Source organism: Ranitomeya variabilis, chromosome 3 (genome assembly GCF_051348905.1).
Source record: "Ranitomeya variabilis isolate aRanVar5 chromosome 3, aRanVar5.hap1, whole genome shotgun sequence".
NCBI lineage: Eukaryota > Metazoa > Chordata > Amphibia > Anura > Dendrobatidae > Ranitomeya > Ranitomeya variabilis.
This window is the reverse complement of record NC_135234.1, coordinates 591,340,394-591,360,971: the sequence shown is the minus strand read 5'-3', so window position 1 is coordinate 591,360,971 and position 20,578 is coordinate 591,340,394.

Here is a 20,578-nt window from a genome sequence, read left to right as displayed (position 1 = left end):
TGGGAATGCCTGAACCAAACGGTCTACAAGAGTTGCTTGTTTGGTAGCCAATATTTGCTCAAGGTTCTCATGTGGCATGATATTTAGAAATTTCCCTTTATAGCGTGGATCCAGGAGGCCAGGCCAACCAGTAATCGTCATCGGTCATCATTTTGATAATGCGGGGGTCCCTTTTTAGGATACCCAAGGCATAATCCGCCATGTGGGCCAATGTTCCAGGTGTCAATTCACTGTTTGTGCTGGGTTGAGAAGCACTTTCTGGCAAATCAACATCACTTGTCTCCCTCAAAAACCCTGTACCTGACCTTGAAACACCACCAGTTTTTATTGCCCCCTGAGAAGCTTCCTCCTCCCATAAATATTCATCCCCATCATCCTCCTCGTCCTCCTCCTCTTCGTCCACCACCTCGTCCAGGAGACTTCCCTGAGCAGACAATGGCTGACTGTTATCAAGGCTTCCCTCGTCCTCGGCTCCAGACGGATGCTCCTTTATATGCGTCAAACTTTGCATCAGCAGACTCATTAGGGGGATGCTCATGCTTATGATGGCGTCGTCTGCACTAACCAGGCGTGTACATTCCTCAAAACACTGAAGGACTTGACACAGGTCTTGTAGCTTCGACCACTGCACACCTGACAACTCCATGTCTGCCATCCAACTGCCTGCCCGTGTATGTGTATCCTCCCACAAATACATGACAGCATGCCTCTGTTCGCACAGCCTCTGAAGCATGTGCAGTGTGGAGTTCCACCTTGTTGCAACGTCGATTACTAGGCGGTGCTGGGGAAGCTGCAAAGATCGCTGATGGTTCTGCATATGGCTGGAGTGTACGGGCGAACGGCGGATGTGCGAGCAAAGTCTTCGCACCTTCAGGAGCAGGGCGGGTAACCCCGGATAACTTTTCAGGAAGCACTGCACCACCAGGTTCAAGGTGTGAGCCAGGCAAGGAATGTGTTTCAGTTGTGAAAGGGCTATGGCAGCCATAAAATTCCTTCCGTTATCACTGACTACCTTGCCTGCCTCAAGATGTACACTGCCCAGCCATGACTGAGTTTCTTGCTGCAAGAACTCGGACAGAACCGCGGTGTGTCTGTTGTCGCCCAAACACTTCATTTCCAACACAGCCTGCTGACGCTTACTACTAGCTGTTCCATAATGGGACACCTCGTGTGCAACACTGGCAGCTGTGGATGGAGTGGTCATGCGACTGCGGTCTGTGGACGAGCTCTCACTTCTGCTGGAGGATGAGGAGGAGGGGTGGCGAATGCCTACAGCCAACTGTTTCCTAGACCGTGGGCTAGGCAGAACTGTCCCAATATGGCTGTCCCCTGTGGACCCTGCATCCACCACATTAACCCAGTGTGCCGTGATGGACACGTAATGTCCCTGGCCATGCCTACTGGTCCATGCATCTGTTGTGAGGTGCACCTTTCTACTGACAGATTGCCTGAGTGCATGGACAATGCGGTCTTTGACATGCTGGTGGAGGGCTGGGATGGCTTTTCTCGCAAAGAAGTGTCGACTGGGTAGGTCATAGCGTGGTACTGCATAGGCCATCAGGGCTTTGAAAGCTTCGCTTTCAACCAACCGGTAGGGCATCATCTCTAACAAGATTAGTCTAGCAATGTGGGTGTTCAAACTCTGTGTACGCGGATGAGAGGACGAGTACTTCCTTTTCCTAACGAAAGTCTCTTGTAGGGTGAGCTGAACTGGAGAGCTTCATATGGTGGAACTGGGGGGGGTGGTGGTGGACATGGCAGACTTAGAGAGGGTTGGTGATGGTATTCTTGCTGTTGGCCTACATACAGTGTTTCCTACCAAGAACCCGGTGATTCCCTGACTGCTTTGGCCTTGCGACGATACCTCCACATTTGCTGCAGGTGGTGTCGTAAACGGTGGGCTTACAGTGAGGGAAGGAATGTAGCGTTGCTGACTAGCTTCATTGTGAGCGGGTGCAACAACGTTATGGGACGTTTGGTAGTTAGTCCAGGCTTGCAAGTGCATGGTGGTTAAATGTCTACGCATGCAAGTTGTATTTAAATTTTTGACATTCTGACCTCTGCTAAAGGTCCTTGAGCATTTCTTACAGGTCACTTTGCACTGATCATTCGGATCTTAGGAAAAGTGCAGTCTGGCAATTTTTTTACTACTATCGAATACCTTTTCAGGCATTGCACACTGTGCTACTTTAACCGGATGGCCACGCTGTCCTACACCTGTTTTTGGTTTTGACACACGTTTTTGGCCAGATACGGGCCTGCCAGATGAAAGCTGTTGTGATGTTGATGCCTGCTGTGGCTCCTCCTCCGCTTCAGAGCTACTGCCAGTGGCACCCTGTTCCCCCAATGGCTGCCAATCGGGGTCAACAACTGGGTCATCTATCACCTCCTCTTCTGTGTCCTGTGCACCTTCCTCTGTGTCACCGTGTAAGCCGGTGCTATAGCATTCGGGACGGGGCACCATAGTCTCATCAGATTCTGGCTCAGTACACTGCTAGGGCAATGTTGTCATCTGAGTCAATGGAACAGTATAATAATCTAGCTGTGGCTGTGCATCTGTGCACTCCATGTCCGATTCATCTTGTAATGGGCATGGCCTGTTAACAATTTCCCTTTCTAACCCAGGCACGGTATGTGTAAAGAGCTCCATGGAGTAACCTGTTGTGTCACCTGATGCATCCTTCACTGTTGTTCTGGGTGAAGGACACAAGGAAGTGACTTGTTCCTGACCAGGAGCATCCACTGATGACGCGCTGCTTTTAAATTTTGCACTTTCCGAAGAGGAGGCGAAAGAGCTAGAGGCAGAGTCAGCAAGCCAAAACTTTTTCCTGCTGCTCCGGCTTTAAAAGCGGTTTTCCTACTCCCAGAAACGGGAGTGTTCGAGGCCCTGTGTAGTCAGACGATAACGCTGGCTCAACAACTCGAGACTTAGGTGCTATTTTGCTTTTCCCACGACCACCTGATGCTCCACCACCACCATCATTACCAGCTGGCAATGACCTCCCACGGCCATGACCTCTTCCACCAGACTTCCTCATTCTTGGAAAAATGTAACCAAACTAACAACCATTATATGGTACTGTAAAACCAGGTAGAAGGTGTACGTAAACTTGTTGTGAATTTAAATCTCCCTTTATAGGTGTGGGAGACTGCTGGGCAAATCAGGCCCACTGTATTACACTACACAGTTTCAGTGTCAGAAAGTGGCTGACAGATATGCCACAAACAAGACTGATGCAGATGCACTTAGTGGCAATAGAAATTTCCCTTTATAGGTGTTGGTGACTGCTGGGAAAATCAGGCCCACTGTATTACACTACACAGTTTGTGTCACAAAGTGGCTGACAGATATGCCACAAACAGGACTGACGCAGATGCACTTAGTGGCAATAGAAATTTCCCTTATAGGTGTGGGAGACTGCTGGGAAAATCAGGCCCACTGTATTACACTACACAGTTTCAGTGTCAGAAAGTGGCTGACAGATATGCCACAAACAGGACTGACGCAGATGCCCTTAGTGGCAATAGAAATTTCCCTTTATAGGTGTGGGAGACTGCTGGGAAAATCAGGCCCACTGTATTACACTACACAGTTTCAGTGTCAGAAAGTGGCTGACAGATATGCCACAAACAGGACTGACGGAGATGCCCTTAGTGGCAATAGAAATTTCCCTTTATAGGTGTGTGTGGGAGACTGCTGGGAAAATCAGGCCCACTGTATTACACTACACAGTTTCAGTGTCAGAAAGTGGCTGTCAGATATGCCACAAACAGGACTGACGCAGATGCCCTTAGTGGCAATAGAAATTTCCCTTTATAGGTGTGGGAGACTGCTGGGAAAATCAGGCCCACTGTATTACACTACATAGTTTCAGTGTCAGAAAGTGGCTGAGAGCTATGCCACAAACAGGACTGATGCAGATGTCCTTAGTGGCAATAGAAATTTCCCTTTATAGGTGTGGGTGGGAGACTGCTGGGAAAATCAGGCCCACTGTATTACACTACACAGTTTCAGTGTCAGAAAGTGGCTGACAGATATGCCACAAACAGGACTGACGCAGATGCCCTTAGTGGCAATAGAAATTTCCCTTTATAGGTGTGGGATACTGCTGGGAAAATCAGGCCCACTGTATTACACTACACAGTTTCAGTGTCAGAAAGTGGCTGACAGATATGCCACAAACAGGACTGACGCAGATGCCCTTAGTGGCAATAGAAATTTCCCTTTATAGGTGTGGGAGACTGCTGGGAAAATCAGGCCCACTGTATTACACTACACAGTTTCAGTGTCAGAAAGTGGCTGACAGATATGCCACAAACAGGACGGACGCAGATGCACTTAGTGGCAATAGAAATTTCCCTTTATAGGTGTGGGAGACTGCTGGGAAAATCAGGCCCACTGTATTACACTACACAGCTTCAGTGGCAGACAGTGGCTAGCAGATATATATAAAAAAAGGGACTGTGCTACAATAACAATCTCCCTACAACGATCTCAGGACAAGTATGGCAGCCAGCAGTAAAAAGGACTGCTGCACATGAAAGTGTGGACAAACAAAGAAACAAGAGAACTGTGCAGAAAGAAGCAACAGGATTTTTGCTTTGAAAAAAAGCAGTTGGTTTGCACAGCGGTGTACAATCAGCAATGCAGCTATCAGGGAGCCTTATAAGCTACAGAGCTGATGCACAGAAATCTAGCCTCCACTATCAATGCAAAGAAAAGGTGGTGTTGGACAGTGGAAATCGCTACAGCACAAGCGGTTTGGGGGTTTATATTTCCTCCCTAACAATATCCCTGCTTCTGACGAAACTGCAGCAACCTCTCCCTATGCTCAGATCGGCAGAAGTAAGATGGCGGTCGGCATGCACGCCCCTTTATAGCCCCTGTGACGCCGCTGAAAGCAAGCCAATCACTGTAATGCCCTTCTCTAAGATGGTGGGGACCGAGACCTATGTCATCACGCTGCTCACACTCTGCGTCCACCTTCATTGGCTGAGAAATGGCGCTGAACGCGTCATATGAAACGCGACTTTGGCATGAAGATCGCCGACCGCATGGCCGATCCAACACAGGGATCGGCTCGGGTTTCACGAAACCCGACTTTGCCGAAAGTTGGCGATTTATGAAATTGACCGATCCGTTTCGCTCAACCCTAATTATCAGACCTGTGATGAATATGGTTCTTTATTATTTTTATTTCCAGGGGACTTGTCCATGTCGGAATCCCTCCCATTGATGTGAGTTCCAGCACTGAGCCCACATCTTTCTCAGCACATGTCAGCTGTTTTGAACAGCTGACATGTACCTCTAACAGCTGCGGGTGGAATCGCAATCTCTGACAGCGGCATTTAATTTGCGCTTTCTGGAAGCGTGCTGGAAATCTGCCCATCGGTGACCCCGTCACGTGATCGCTAGTCACTGATGGGTTGGCATGACAATCATAGGTCTGCATCAGACCTCACTGGTTGCCATAGCCGGATTGCTATGAGCGCCGCCCGGTCATCGGCACTCATAGCAAGTGAGCATTTCTGCTACATACAGGTGATCTGATCGCCTGTATGTAACAGAGCCGATCAAAGTACTGCAGCTTCTTGTCTCCCACGGAGACTATTAAAGCATGCAAAAAGTAAAAAAAAAATGTTTTTAAAAATATTTAAAAAATGAAAAAATATTAAACTTCAAATCACCCCCCTTTCGCCCCATTCAAAATAAAATTTAAAAAAATCTAATATACACATATTTGGTATTGCTGCGTTCAGAATCTGCCGATCTATCAGCATAAAAAAAATCAACCCAATCACTAAATGGCATAACGAGAAAAAATTAAAAATGTCAGAATTACGTTTTTTTTAAAAAATATTTTCCCACGCTAGAGTTCATATGAGTTTATGCCAGCAGGGGGCGCATCACCGCAAGTCTACGATGCTACATTCCCCTGCATTCCATTCATTCCCTAGTTTTTAAAACCAGGAGCAACAGCTGCATTAGCAGACTGTTCGCCGGAGTGGTATGGGATATTGTTGTTTTTTTATTTTATTTTTGTTGCAGAACGAGGGTCTTCAGGTGGATTAAGCATACAATAAAGATTTTAAAACCCCACGTGTGTATTTATTTTATTAAAATACTTTATTCATAATGTGTGTGTGTGTATTATTAACCCTTTACTACTATTGGATTAATAATGGATAGGTGTCTTATTGACATTTCTCCATTATTAACCAGGCTTAATGTCATCTTACATTAGCAAGGTGACATTAACCCTTTATTACCCTATATCCCACGCTACAGGGGAGTGGGAAGAGAGAGGCTAAGTGCCAGAATAGGCGCATCTTACAGATGTGCCTTTTATGGGGTGTCTGGGGCCTGATGTTTTTAGCGGGGGGCCAATAACCATGGTCCCTGTCTAGGCTATTAATATCTGCCCTCAGTCACTGGCTTTCCCAGTCTGGCGGAGAAAGCCCACGCCAGTTTTTTCCATGATTTAACCCTTTATTTTAACAGCTAGAGCCACCAAATTTTGCACACAGACACTTCTATCATTAGTAGTGAGGAATATGTAAAATAATAAGGGATATGAAATGGTTTACTGTATGTAAACCATGTCTCATATCCTGTCGGGTTTGATAAGGAGATGGCAAAAGCCGGCAATTGAATTACCGGCTTTTAAGCTATCTAGCTCTGTTTTAAACATATATATATATACATATATATATATATATATATATACATATATATATATATATATATATATATATATATACCTATACTATGTGTAGACATTTATTCTATCTGTTCTATTCTAACCTGTCAGTGTGATGTTACTGTACACCGCACAGAATTACCGGCTTTTCTCTGGAACACCGCTGCGTATTTCTCGCAAGTCACACTGATGGTCCATGTGTAATCTGTATTTTTCTCGCCCCATAGACTTTCATTGGTGGATTTTTTGCGCAATACGCTGACAAACGCAGCATGCTGCAATTTTCTATGCCCGTAAAATACGGCTGCAAAATATATGGCCGATAGGAGCTGCCCCATAGAGAAACATTAGTCCATGTGCAATGCGTTGTTTTTGTGCCTCTCATATGTCCGTAAAACTCTCTAGTGTGACCCCGGCCTTATATTGTATAGAGCTGTCCCTTATCATATAGCATCCTCTATTGTTATGTAGAGAGCTGTCCCTTATCACATATCATCCCTTCTTATATTGTATAGTGCTGTCCCTTATTATATAGCACCCCCCTTTTGTTATATGTAGCGCCATCCATTTTTACATACTAAATGTATTGTGCAGAAGAGAATGTCAGGGAACTTCACCATGGCATTGAGAGCTATGTGCTGAGGCTGGAGATAATAAAGCCAGGTGGGTGCCGATCCTGCTGGTGAACTCAGTTGCAAGCAATTAGGGTATGTGCACACTTTGTGGATTTCCTGCGGATCCACAGCGTTTTTTACCGTGCAGAAACGCTGCAGATCCGCAAGTGATTTACAGTACAATGTAAATCAATGAGAAAAAAAACAAAACGCTGTGCTAATGGTGCGGAAAATTCCATGCGGAGACACTGCGGATTAAAAGAAGTAGCATGTCACTTCTTTTTTGCGGATCTGCAGCATTTTTGTACCCATTCCATTATAGAAATCCGCAGGGTAAAAAACGCAAGAAATCCACACAAAATCTGCAGCAAATCCGCACAAAATCTGCACATAAATGCGTCAAATCTGCACGTGCGTTTTCTGCCAAGAGATGCAGAATCCGCACATAAAATTCCTTAGGCTAATCCGCAACGTGTGCACATAGCCTAAATGAGTAAAAGGATTTCTCAGGCACTCCAACAAGGTAAGTGAAAAAAGTTTTCTTTTATTCAGGCATAGGGTGCCACTTAAAAACAGAGGAGTGAATTAAAATCACCTGACTCGTTTCTGGCGTGGGACTGTGCCCTTAAGGTACCTTCACACTGAACAACTTAACAACGATATCGCTAGCGATCCGTGATGTTGCAGCGTCCTGGATAGCGATATCGTTGTGTTTGACACGCAGCAGCGATCAGGATCGTTGGTCGGAGCTAGAAGGCCAGCACCTTATTTCGTCGCTGGATCTCCCGCTGACATCGCTGGATCGGTGTGTGTGACACCAATCCAGCGATGTCTTCACTGGTAACCAGGGTAAACATCGGGTTACTAAGCACAGGGCCGCGCTTAGTAACCCGATATTTACCCTGGTTACCAGTGTAAATGAAAAAAAAACAAAACACTACATACTTACATTCCGATGTCTGTCGCGTCCCCCGCTGGCGGCTTCCCTGCACTGTGTCAGCGCCGGCCGGCCGTAAAGCAAAGCACAGTGGTGACGTCACCGCTCTGCTTTAGGGCCGGCACTTACAGTGCAGGGAAGCAAAATGCCGGGGGACGCGACAGACACAGGAATGTAAGTATGTAGTGTTTTTTTTTTTTACATTTACACTGGTAAACGGGGTAAACATCGGGTTACTAAGCGCGGCGATGTTTACCCTGGTTACCCGGGGACGTCGCTAAATGTGACGGTTAGGGTTGAGCGAAACGGGTCGTTCATTTTCATAAGTCGCCGACTTTTGGCAAAGTCGGCGTCTCATGAAACCCGACCCGATCCCTGTGTGGGGTCGGCCATGCGGTACGCGATCTTGGCGCCAAAGTCGCGTTTTGTATGACGCGATTAGCGCCATTTTTTCAGCCAATGAATGAGCGTGGGCAGAGTGATGACATAGGTGTTAGGGGAGTGAACGCCTATCGTCATGTTATCGCTTGTGTGCAGTAGCGATTTGGAATGTGCAAATCGAAATTTTCTGTTCTGGGACGGAGGGGGAGAGAGAGAGAGAGAGAGAGAGAGATTTAAAAAAAAATAAAATTATCTTCACTGGGTTTCGTGTTTCGGCCGAAACCCGACTTTTCACTGTGGTCGGCCGATTTCACTCGACTCGACTTTTAAGACAGTTGGGTTTCACAAAACCCGACTCGACCCTAAAAAACTGAAGGTCGCTCAACCCTAGTGACGGTACCTTTAGTCATAGGCATATCAATGACAACATCTAGGTAAGTCTATACACCAGTTGCTATCCAATCAGCAAAGACATATGGTAAGAACATTCTCTATGCACCATGTGTGAGACACACGGACAAGCTGATTAATTTGTATAAGAAAAGAAAAGGGAAAAGCAGGCAAAGCTAAACAACAAATGGGTAGAAAATATAGAAATACAAAGAAATGGTAAACAGAACCAAAATTAAAATACCGATGTACAGCACTTCACATAAGAGGCATTTAATGAAGTATGCCACATATTGCGTGTCACAATTACTGAAAGATTTGATAACATGTTCAGTATTGGGGGACACATCGAAAGACTTAGTTTTATCCAATGCAAATACACATACATTGCATCTATTCCTAGCGCATTTATGGAAACCTTTGACAGATAACCAATTGTTTGTCTTGTGAGGGTTTCTTAAAAGACTCAGAGAAAGGGAAAAGTTACCTAAAGTTAGATCCTTTCTGGCTACGCATCTGCAGCCTTTGGCTATAATATTGCGTACAATTTCATCTTGATTAATAATTGGTAAATATTTTGAAATAATGGATTTGATTAGATTGAATTGCAGACGAAAGGGGTAGAGAGTATGAGTGGTGAATAATTTTTGTTAGCATCTAAAGCAGGTTTATTTGATACAAATGATCTGGGTTTATTAGCCACAAATGTGTGCGCACATTTAAATTCCCATTTATTATAACCTCGCTCCTTTAGCCTTGCATGAATTTTTTCATGTTCTTGTAAGAATAAATGTTCAGAAAAGCAAATACATTTTGCCCTGTTAAATTCACCATAAGGCATGGCCCGCATGGTATGCTGTGGATATGAGGGCGAAGCTAAAAGTACAGTATTCCCTGAGATCTCCTTTCTATAAAGTGATGTCTCCACCCTGTTAGTCACTGGATTACCAACCAAGTCAATTATCTATGTACAATGTTGTCCGATTGGACAACATATAAATAGCACTAGTGTAATGAGTTTTTAGACATGAATGTTGTCAATATTTATTGCTTTAGAAGGCCTATACTCAGACATAGGCTTATTTTTTGCGATCCGAGCTGACGTTTTAAGTCATACTATTTTGGTGCAGATATGATCTTTTGATCGCTCGTTATTGCATTTTAATGCAATGTTGCGGCGACCAAAAAAACGTTATTCTGACGTTTTGACGTTTTTTCTCATTATGCGGTTTAGCAATCTGATTAATTATTTTTTCATATTGATAGATCGGGCAATTCTGAACGCGGCTATACCAAATATGTGTATATTTGATTTTTTTTTATATTGTTTTATTTTGAATGGGGCGAAAGGGGGGTGATTTGAACTTTTACATGTTTTTTATTTTTTTAAGATTTTTAAAAACTTTTTTTTTAATTTTGGCATGCTTTAATAGTCTCCATGGGAGTCTAGAAGCAGCCATAACCCTATTGGCTCTGCTTTATACAGGCAATGATCAGATTGCTTGTATGTAGCTGAATTGATGACTTGCTATGAGCGCCAATCACCGGGCAGTGCTCATAGCAATCCGTCTATGAAAACCATAGAGGTCTGTTGGACACCTCTGGTTGTCATGCCAACCCATCGGTGACCCGCGATCACGTGATGGGGTCACCAATTGGCGGGATTTCTAGCACGCTTGCCAGAAGCGAGCGCTAAATGCCGCTGTCAGAGTTTGACAGCAGCATTTAACTAGTTAACAGCTGTGGGTGGATCGTGATTCCACCTACGACTGTAAGTGGCAAATGTCAGCTGTTCAAACCATCTGACATGTGCCTGAAAAGATGTGCACTCAGTGTCTGAATCCATATCAAAGGGAGAGAGTCTGACATTGGCGTACTATTACACCTGATGTCGGAAAGGGGTTAAGGACTAGCAATTAAACATTCAAAATTGACAAGAAATTGGAGTTTTCACTTTAAAAAAAAGTATAATGACTTTCATATGAGGCAATATTTTTAATATAATTTTTTTTAAAATATTACTTTAAAGGGAATCACCCCATCTTCGTACGATGACATCTTCTTCTTTGCTTCCTACAGCGGCTCCTGTGCAGGCGTACTTTGCCCTGTTGAGTGCAGATCAAAGTACTGCAGTGCGCAGGCGCCGGTAAAGGTCAGAGAGGCCCAGCGCCTGCGCACTGCAGTACTTTACGCTGCCCTGAACAGGGCAGATAAAGTACGCCTGCGCAGGAGCCATGGCAGGAAGCAAAGAAGAGGACATCATGATATGAAGATGGGAGGTGCTGGACCCTGACCGTGACGCCCATCAGACAGGACCACATCGGGACAGCCCCTGGGTGAGTATAATATAGCAAAAGAAAAGTCCAGCTCACCATAGTCGTTATCCCAGGAAGCTCGGAGCACGGAAACGCTGTGTCAGGGCGTGAGGAGGCCAGAAATGAAGAAAGAATTCCAGCTCAACGAGATGGTGAAAAGTAAACACTTGGTACTTTATTCACTTCATGTCAGAAGCAGAGGATAAGACATCAGCACAATACAATTAAAAACACTATCTACGCGTTTCAGGTGACAGAGCACCCTTAATCATGATATCTAGTGTGCAGCCTGTTCAATGCTTTTTATACTAGCACCCGGTAGGCACACCGGTGCAATGGCTGATTAGGGAAATAATTTTAAAAAAATGGAAACACCTGATAGTGTGCATAAACCACAGTTAGCCACAAAAAACAGAAAAATAAGTGAAAAAAAACAGAAAAACAGGCAAAGAAATACACATGTACTTTGGCTATATACAGATAAAAAATGTGAAACACACCAATGTGATTGCTCAATAATATATAAATAACATAAAATACAAGAATGATACAGAAATTTGTATTGTGTCAGGCTCTTCATAAGATGGTTGAGAAGACAGAATTGAAGCAATATCCAAATAGGAAGCTTGATAGAATAATTAATGTATATTTTCCATGATAGTTGTTCAAAATGTGCCATGACATATAAGGATAAAGAAATGAACAAATTCCTGAAGGATATGGAGATTCGGACACCTATAGGGATATATTTGGAAATAAGAATACAGATGTAATATAATTAATGATCAAATTGCTAAGAGAAGTACATTTGAGAAAATACAATAAAGACAAAACAATGAATATTGTGAGAAATTATGAAACAGTTAAATAGGTAAAGAGTAGGGTTGAGCGACTTTCATTTTTTTAAGATCGAGTAGGGTTTTGGGAAACCCGATTTTGTCCAGAGTCGAGTCGAGTGCAGTCGGCCGATTATCGCTAAAAGTCGGGGATCGACCGAAACACGAAACCCAATGCAAGTCAATGGGGAAGCATAGTCGGCAGTGAGTGGAGGCCAGGAAAACACCTACAGTGCCCATTTTAATGCCAAAAACATCCATTCTTGTTTCTGAAGCTTGCCAATCTTAATTAACTGTATAATAATAGTTGGGCATAGGGAATTGGGGGAAAGTTGTGGGGGGAGTAGGGCTGGCTCAAGTTTTTCGTGGGCCCAGGAAATGCGGACTACGTCACGGCGGTGTTGCAGGGAAAGGTAAGTATTTAAACGTTGCAAGTGCTGTGATCCTGAGCAAGCAGGGGGGGGCCCACTCGTTCGCATTGGCACTGGCACAGGGCCCCTCAAAGTACGGCGGTGTGTTTGCATGGCGGGGGCGCCTCCCACCAGCAGCGACACTTTTGCGTACTCTGAGGGGCCCTGTGCCAGTGACGTCGCCAACGAGTATGCCCCCCACCTGATGAAGGAACCTGCACTTTCATCTGCACCTTCCTCTTTGTCCCTGTGTAAGGTGGTATAACATGCGGGAAGGGGAACCTTACTTTCAGCAGGGTCAGATTCTGGCTGTGTAGAGTACAAGGGGAATGTAGTGGTCTAGGTCAATGTACCAGCAGACTCATTTAGCAGTGGCTGGGCAATGGGCAGGATGAGGAGGAAACAGATATAGGGCCAAAGAATAAAGTAGGCTAAATGCAGTTCAAAATTGGTAACAGGACTAAACAGGCGGCATTGCTTTGTTCAGTGGAGTAGCAAACCCAAGAGCAGCAGACACTGTTTCAAGGGCCTAACCACACTAGTAGGCCAAATGCAGTTTAATATCTGATAGTATAGGGCGAAAGCCAGAATGTGGAAGCTCAGCTTTGTTCAGTTGAGGACAACACCAGGGAGGGGCAGACACCTTTAGTAGGCCGGAAAAGCCTATTGCATTTTTTAAAATGGTAATTTGGAGCAGAAGGTTGAAGCTCAGCTTTATTTAGTTGAGGACAACACCAGGCAGGGGCACACAGACAGACACCTTTAGTAGGCCGGAAAAGCCTATTGCATTTTTTAAAATGGTAATTTGGAGCAGAAGGTTGAAGCTCAGCTTTATTTAGTTGAGGACAACACCAGGCAGGGGCACACAGACAGACACCTTTAGTAGGCCGGAAAAGCCTATTGCATTTTTTAAAATGGTAATTTGGAGCAGAAGGTTGAAGCTCAGCTTTATTTAGTTGAGGGCAACACCAGGCAGGGGCACACAGACAGACACCTTTAGTAGGCCGGAAAAGCCTATTGCATTTTTTAAAATGGTAATTTGGAGCAGAAGGTTGAAGCTCAGCTTTATTTAGTTGAGGGCAACACCAGGGAGGGGCAGAAGCCGTTAGTAGGCCCTAACCACCATTTTGTTTTTTAAAAACCACTTAATGAGAGCCGGAAGGTTGAAGCTCAGCTTTATTCAGTTGAGGACAACACCAGGCAGGGGCACACAGACAGACACCTTTAGTAGGCCGGAAAAGCCTATTGCATTTTTTAAAATGGTAATTTGGAGCAGAAGGTTGAAGCTCAGCTTTATTTAGTTGAGGGCAACACCAGGCAGGGGCACACAGACAGACACCTTTAGTAGGCCGGAAAAGCCTATTGCATTTTTTAAAATGGTAATTTGGAGCAGAAGGTTGAAGCTCAGCTTTATTTAGTTGAGGGCAACACCAGGGAGGGGCAGAAGCCGTTAGTAGGCCCTAACCACCATTTTGTTTTTTAAAAACCACTTAATGAGAGCCGGAAGGTTGAAGCTCAGCTTTATTCAGTTGAGGACAACACCAGGCAGGGGCACACAGACAGACACCTTTAGTAGGCCGGAAAAGCCTATTGCATTTTTTAAAATGGTAATTTGGAGCAGAAGGTTGAAGCTCAGCTTTATTTAGTTGAGGACAACACCAGGCAGGGGCACACAGACAGACACCTTTAGTAGGCCGGAAAAGCCTATTGCATTTTTTAAAATGGTAATTTGGAGCAGAAGGTTGAAGCTCAGCTTTATTTAGTTGAGGGCAACACCAGGGAGGGGCAGAAGCCGTTAGTAGGCCCTAACCACCATTTTGTTTTTTAAAAACCACTTAATGAGAGCCGGAAGGTTGAAGCTCAGCTTTATTCAGTTGAGGACAACACCAGGCAGGGGCACACAGACAGACACCTTTAGTAGGCCGGAAAAGCCTATTGCATTTTTTAAAATGGTAATTTGGAGCAGAAGGTTGAAGCTCAGCTTTATTTAGTTGAGGACAACACCAGGCAGGGGCACACAGACAGACACCTTTAGTAGGCCGGAAAAGCCTATTGCATTTTTTAAAATGGTAATTTGGAGCAGAAGGTTGAAGCTCAGCTTTATTTAGTTGAGGGCAACACCAGGCAGGGGCACACAGACAGACACCTTTAGTAGGCCGGAAAAGCCTATTGCATTTTTTAAAATGGTAATTTGGAGCAGAAGGTTGAAGCTCAGCTTTATTTAGTTGAGGGCAACACCAGGGAGGGGCAGAAGCCGTTAGTAGGCCCTAACCACCATTTTGTTTTTTAAAAACCACTTAATGAGAGCCGGAAGGTTGAAGCTCAGCTTTATTCAGTTGAGGACAACACCAGGCAGGGGCACACAGACAGACACCTTTAGTAGGCCGGAAAAGCCTATTGCATTTTTTAAAATGGTAATTTGGAGCAGAAGGTTGAAGCTCAGCTTTATTTAGTTGAGGACAACACCAGGGAGGGGCAGAAGCCGTTAGTAGGCCCTAACCAAAGTTGAAGGCCAAATGCAGTTTAATTTCTGATACTATAGGCCGAAAGCCAGAAGGTGGAAGCTCCGATTTAGACAGTGGAGGACAATTTGAATTAGGGACTGCAGACAGACTTAGTAGGCTGTCCCCTGTGGACCATGCATCCAACACATTAACCCATTGCGCCGTAATGGACACGTAATCTTCCGTGGCCATGCCTACAGGTCCATGCGTCTGTTGTCAGGTGCACCTTTGTACTCACAGATTGCCAGAGTGCATGGACAATGCGGTCTTCTACATGCTGGTGGAGGGTTGGGATGGCTTTTCTCGCAAAAGAAGTGTCGACTGGTTAGCTTGTAGCGTGGTACAGCGTAGTCCATCATGGCCTTATTAATAGTAAATAAAATATATAACTAGGCTCTATGAACTTTTAAATAGGTTCCAGGGGTACACGGGCAGCATTGGTGTGGTCAGTGGAGGAGTATTGCAAGTAGGGGCTGCAGACAGGCTATCAAAGGCCTAAAATACCAAACAGTAGGCACTCATGGCAGTTTTACATCGGTTACATGGATACACAGGCAGGCACTCCAGGCAGCATTGTGGTCAGTGGAGGAGTATTGCAAGTAGGGGCCGCAGACAGGCTATCAAAGGCCTAAAATAACAAACAGTAGGCAGTCATGGCAGTTTTACATCGGTTACATGGATACACAGGCAGGCAATCCAGGCAGCATTGTGGTCAGTGGAGGAGTATTGCAAGTAGGGGCCGCAGACAGGCTATCAAAGGGCTAAAATAACAAACAGTAGGCAGTCATGGCAGTTTTACATCGGTTACATGGATACACAGGCAGGCACTCCAGGCAGCATTGTGGTCAGTGGAGGAGTATTGCAAGTAGGGGCCGCAGACAGGCTATCAAAGGCCTAAAATAACAAACAATAGGCTCATTGCAGTTTTACAGCGGTTACATGGATAGACGGGCAGGCAGCTTGGTGGTGAGTGGAGGAGTATTTAAAGTAGGGACCGCAGACAGGCTTCAAAGGCCTAACATAAGAAAATGGGCTGGCTGTAGGCACTTTATAATTGGTTCCAGGGGTACACGGGCAGCAATGGTCTGGTCAGTGGAGGACTAGTGGAAGGAGGGACCGCAGACAGGCTTCAAAGGCCTAACATAAAAAAATGGGCTGGCTGTAGGCACTTTATAATTGGTTCCAGGGGTACACGGGCAGCAGTGGTCTGGCCAGTGGAGGACTAGTGGAAGGAGGGACCGCAGACAGGCTTCAAAGGCCTAACATAAAAAAATGGGCTGGCTGTAGGCACTTTATAATTGGTTCCAGGGGTACACGGGCAGCAGTGGTCTGGCCAGTGGAGGACTAGTGGAAGGAGGGACCGCAGACAGGCTTCAAAGGCCTAACATAAAAAAATGGGCTGGCTGTAGGCACTTTATAATTGGTTCCAGGGGTACACGGGCAGCAGTGGTCTGGCCAGTGGAGGACTAGTGGAAGGAGGGACCGCAGACAGGCTTCAAAGGCCTAACATAAAAAAATGGGCTGGCTGTAGGCACTTTATAATTGGTTCCAGGGGTACACGGGCAGCAGTGGTCTGGCCAGTGGAGGACTAGTGGAAGGAGGGACCGCAGACAGGCTTCAAAGGCCTAACATAAAAAAATGGGCTGGCTGTAGGCACTTTATAATTGGTTCCAGGGGTACACGGGCAGCAGTGGTCTGGTCAGTGGAGGACTAGTGGAAGGAGGGACCGCAGACAGGCTTCAAAGGCCTAAAATAACAAACAATAGGCTCATGGCAGTTTTACAGCGGTTACATGGATACACGGGCAGCTTGGTGGTGAGTGGAGGAGTAGTGCAAGGAGTGTCTGTCCCAGTACTCCCAAAATATAAATAGATGTTAATGTCTCGCAAAACAACCAAAACAAAAAAAAAGGTGGCATACTTAGGTACAGGGGTGGGCTCATCTGCTGAGTTTCTGACATAGTAATTTGGCAGTAACTATTTAATGGTGCCAATATAGGACACAGACACAGACTACTTTAAGTTGCATCATAGATGTCTACAAATGTGTATTGTCAGTGCCAGACATTGAATGATGTCAGCGAATAGACTAAAGATTGGTGGAGCTGTGCGACATAATTTTGCATGTGGTAGAGCACATTTTGAGCGGGGGTAGGGGGGAACTCTCTAGAGGCCGGCGGGACCGCCCCAGGGCCCCTCATGTTACAACGGTGTGTCTGACGTTGGGTGCGCACCACCACCGCCAGAGACACTACATTGTACTATGAGGGACCCAGTAGCAATGCCGTCAACCAAAAGCGAGCACACCCACCTCTTCAGACAAACAGCAGTCTCACGGGTGCTTGCGCCAAGTCGCGATACCACGGCCCCGTGTGGGGAGTTTGGCCATTTAGGGAGGTGTAAACATGTCGTATGCTGTACAATCAGCTGCAGCAAATTAGACATTAGAAAAGTAATTCACAGGCAAGAGCCTTTCATAGGAAAGCTAGGTGTCGGCCGGGCAAGGTGGGGCAAAAGATTTCGAAATCCAGTTGTGGTTCATTTTAATGAATGTTAGATCGTCAACATTTTGGGTAGCCAGACGAGTCCTTTTTTCGGTTAATATTGAACCTGCAGCACTGAATACTCTTTCTGATAGGACACTTGCTGCCGGGCAAGCAAGCTCCTGCAATGCATATTCTGCCAATTCTGGCCAGGTGTCTAATTTGGAGGCCCAGTAATCAAATGGGAATGACGGTTGAGGGAGAACATCGATAAGGGATGAAAAATAGTTAGTAACCATACTGGACAAATGTTGTCTCCTGTCACTTTCAATTGATGCAGCAGTACCTGTCCTGTCTGCGGTCATAGCAAAATCACTCCACAACCTGGTCAGAAAACCCCTCTGTCCAACGCCACTTCTGATGTGTGCACCCCTAACACTCCTAGTCTGCTGCCCCCTGGAGCTCGTGTGAGAACGATCACGTGCGCTGTGTGCTGGGAATGCCTGAAGCAAACGGTCAACAAGAGTTGATTGTTTGGTTGCTAATATTAGTTCCAAGTTCTCATGTGGCATAATATTTTGCAATTTGCCTTTATAGCGTGGATCAAGGAGGCAGGCCAACCAGTAATCGTCATCGTTCATCATTTTCGTAATGCGTGTGTCCCTTTTTAGGATACGTAAGGCATAATCCGCCATGTGGGCCAAAGTTCCAGTTGTCAAATCTCCGGTTGTGATTGGTTGAGGGGCAGTTGCAGGCAAATCTACGTCACTTGTGTCCCTCAAAAAACCAGAACCCGGCCGTGACACGCAACCAATTTCCTGTGCCCCCGGGAAAGGTTCGGCATTAAAAATATACTCATCCCCATCATCCTCCTCGTCCTCCACCTCCTCTTCGCCCGCTACCTCGTCCTGTACACTGCCCTGACCAGACAATGGCTGACTGTCATCAAGGCTTTCCTCTTCCTCTGGTGCAGACGCCTGCTCCTTTATGTGCGTCAAACTTTGCATCAGCAGACGCATGAGGGGGATGCTCATGCTTATTACGGCGTTGTCTGCACTAACCAGCCGTGTGCATTCCTCAAAACACTGAAGGACTTGACACATGTCTTGTATCTTAGACCACTGCACACCTGACAACTCCATGTCTGCCATCCTACTGCCTGCCCGTGTATCCTCCCACAAATAAATAACAGCACGCCTCTGTTCGCACAGTCTCTGAAGCATGTGCAGTGTTGAGTTCCACCTTGTTGCAACGTCTATGATTAGGCGATGCTGGGGAAGGTTCAAAGACCGCTGATAGGTCTGCATACGGCTGGCGTGTACAGGCGAACGTCGGATATGTGAGCAAAGTGCACGCACTTTGAGGAGCAGGTCGGAGAACCCAGGATAAGTTTTCAATAAGCACTGCACCACCAGGTTTAAGGTGTGAGCCAGGCAAGGAATGTGTTTCAGTTGGGAAAGGGAGATGGCAGCCATGAAATTCCTTCCGTTATCACTCACTACTTTGCCTGCCTCAAGATCTACTGTGCCCAGCCACGACTGCGTTTCTTGTTGCAAGAACTCGGACAGAACTTCCGCGGTGTGTCTGTTGTCGCCCAAGCACTTCATAGCCAATACAGCCTGCTGACGCTTGGCAGTAGCTGGCCCATAATGGGACAACTGGTGTGCAACAGTGTCATCTGCCGATGGAGTGGTTGGCAGACTGCGTTCTGTGGAAGAGCTGTAGCTTCTGCAGGAGGACGAGGAGGAGGAGGAGGAGGGGGTGCGAACGCCTACAGCCAACTGTTTCCTAGACCGTGGGCTAGGCACAACTGTCCCTAAATTGATGTCGCCTGTGGACCCTGCATCCACCACATTCACCCAGTGTGCCGTGATGGACACATAACGTCCCTGGCCATGCCTACTGGTCCATGCATCTGTAGTCAGGTGCACCTTTGTACTCACAGATTGCCTGAGTGCATGGACGATGCGCTGTATAACATGCTGGTGCAGGGCTGGGATGGCTTTTCTGGAAAAAAAGTGTCGACTGGGTAGCTCGTATCGTGGTTCAGCGTACTCCATCAGGGCTTTGAAAGCTTCGCTTTCAACTAACCGGTAGGGCATCATCTCTAACGAGATTAGTCTAGCTATGTGGGCGTTAAAACCCTGTGTACGCGGATGCGAGGATAAGTACTTCCTTTTTCTAACCAGAGTCTCATGTAGGGTGAGCTGGACTGGAGAGCTGGAGATCGTGGAACTTTCGGGTGTGCCGGTGTACATGGCAGACTGAGAGACGGTTGGAGACGGTATTGTTTCCGCCGGTGCCCTAGATGCAATATTTCCTCCTACAAAACTGGTGGTTCCCTGACCCTGACTGCTTTTGGCTGGCAAAGAAACCTGCACAGATACTGCCGGTGGTGCAGAAAATGGTGGCCTTACAGTGACGGAAGGGATGTTGCGTTGCTGACTAGCTTCATTGGCCGAGGGTGCTACAACCTTGAGGGACGTTTGGTAGTTAGTCCAGGCTTGAAAATGCATGGTGGTTAAGTGTCTATGCATGCAACTAGTATTTAGACTTTTCAGATTCTGACCTCTGCTTAAGCTAGTTGAACATTTTTGACAGATGACTTTGCGCTGATCAGTTGGATGTTGTTTAAAAAAATGCCAGACTGCACTCTTCCTAGACTCGGATCCCTTTTCAGGGATTGCAGACTGAGCTTTAACCGGATGGCAACGCTGGGCTCCAACAGGTTTTGGCTTTGACACGCGTTTTGGGCCAGATACGGGCCCGGCAGATGGAACCTGTTGCGATGTTGATGCCTGCTGCGGCCCCTCCTCCACCTCCGCTTCTGAACTACTGCCGCCTGCACCCTGTTCCCCCAATGGCTGCCAATCGGGGTCAATAACTGGGTCATCTATTACCTCCTCTTCGAGCTCGTGTGCAACTTCGTCTGTGTCACTGTGTCGGTCGGTGGTATAGCGTTCGTGGCGGGTCAACATAGTCTCATCAGGGTCTGATTGTGGATCTGT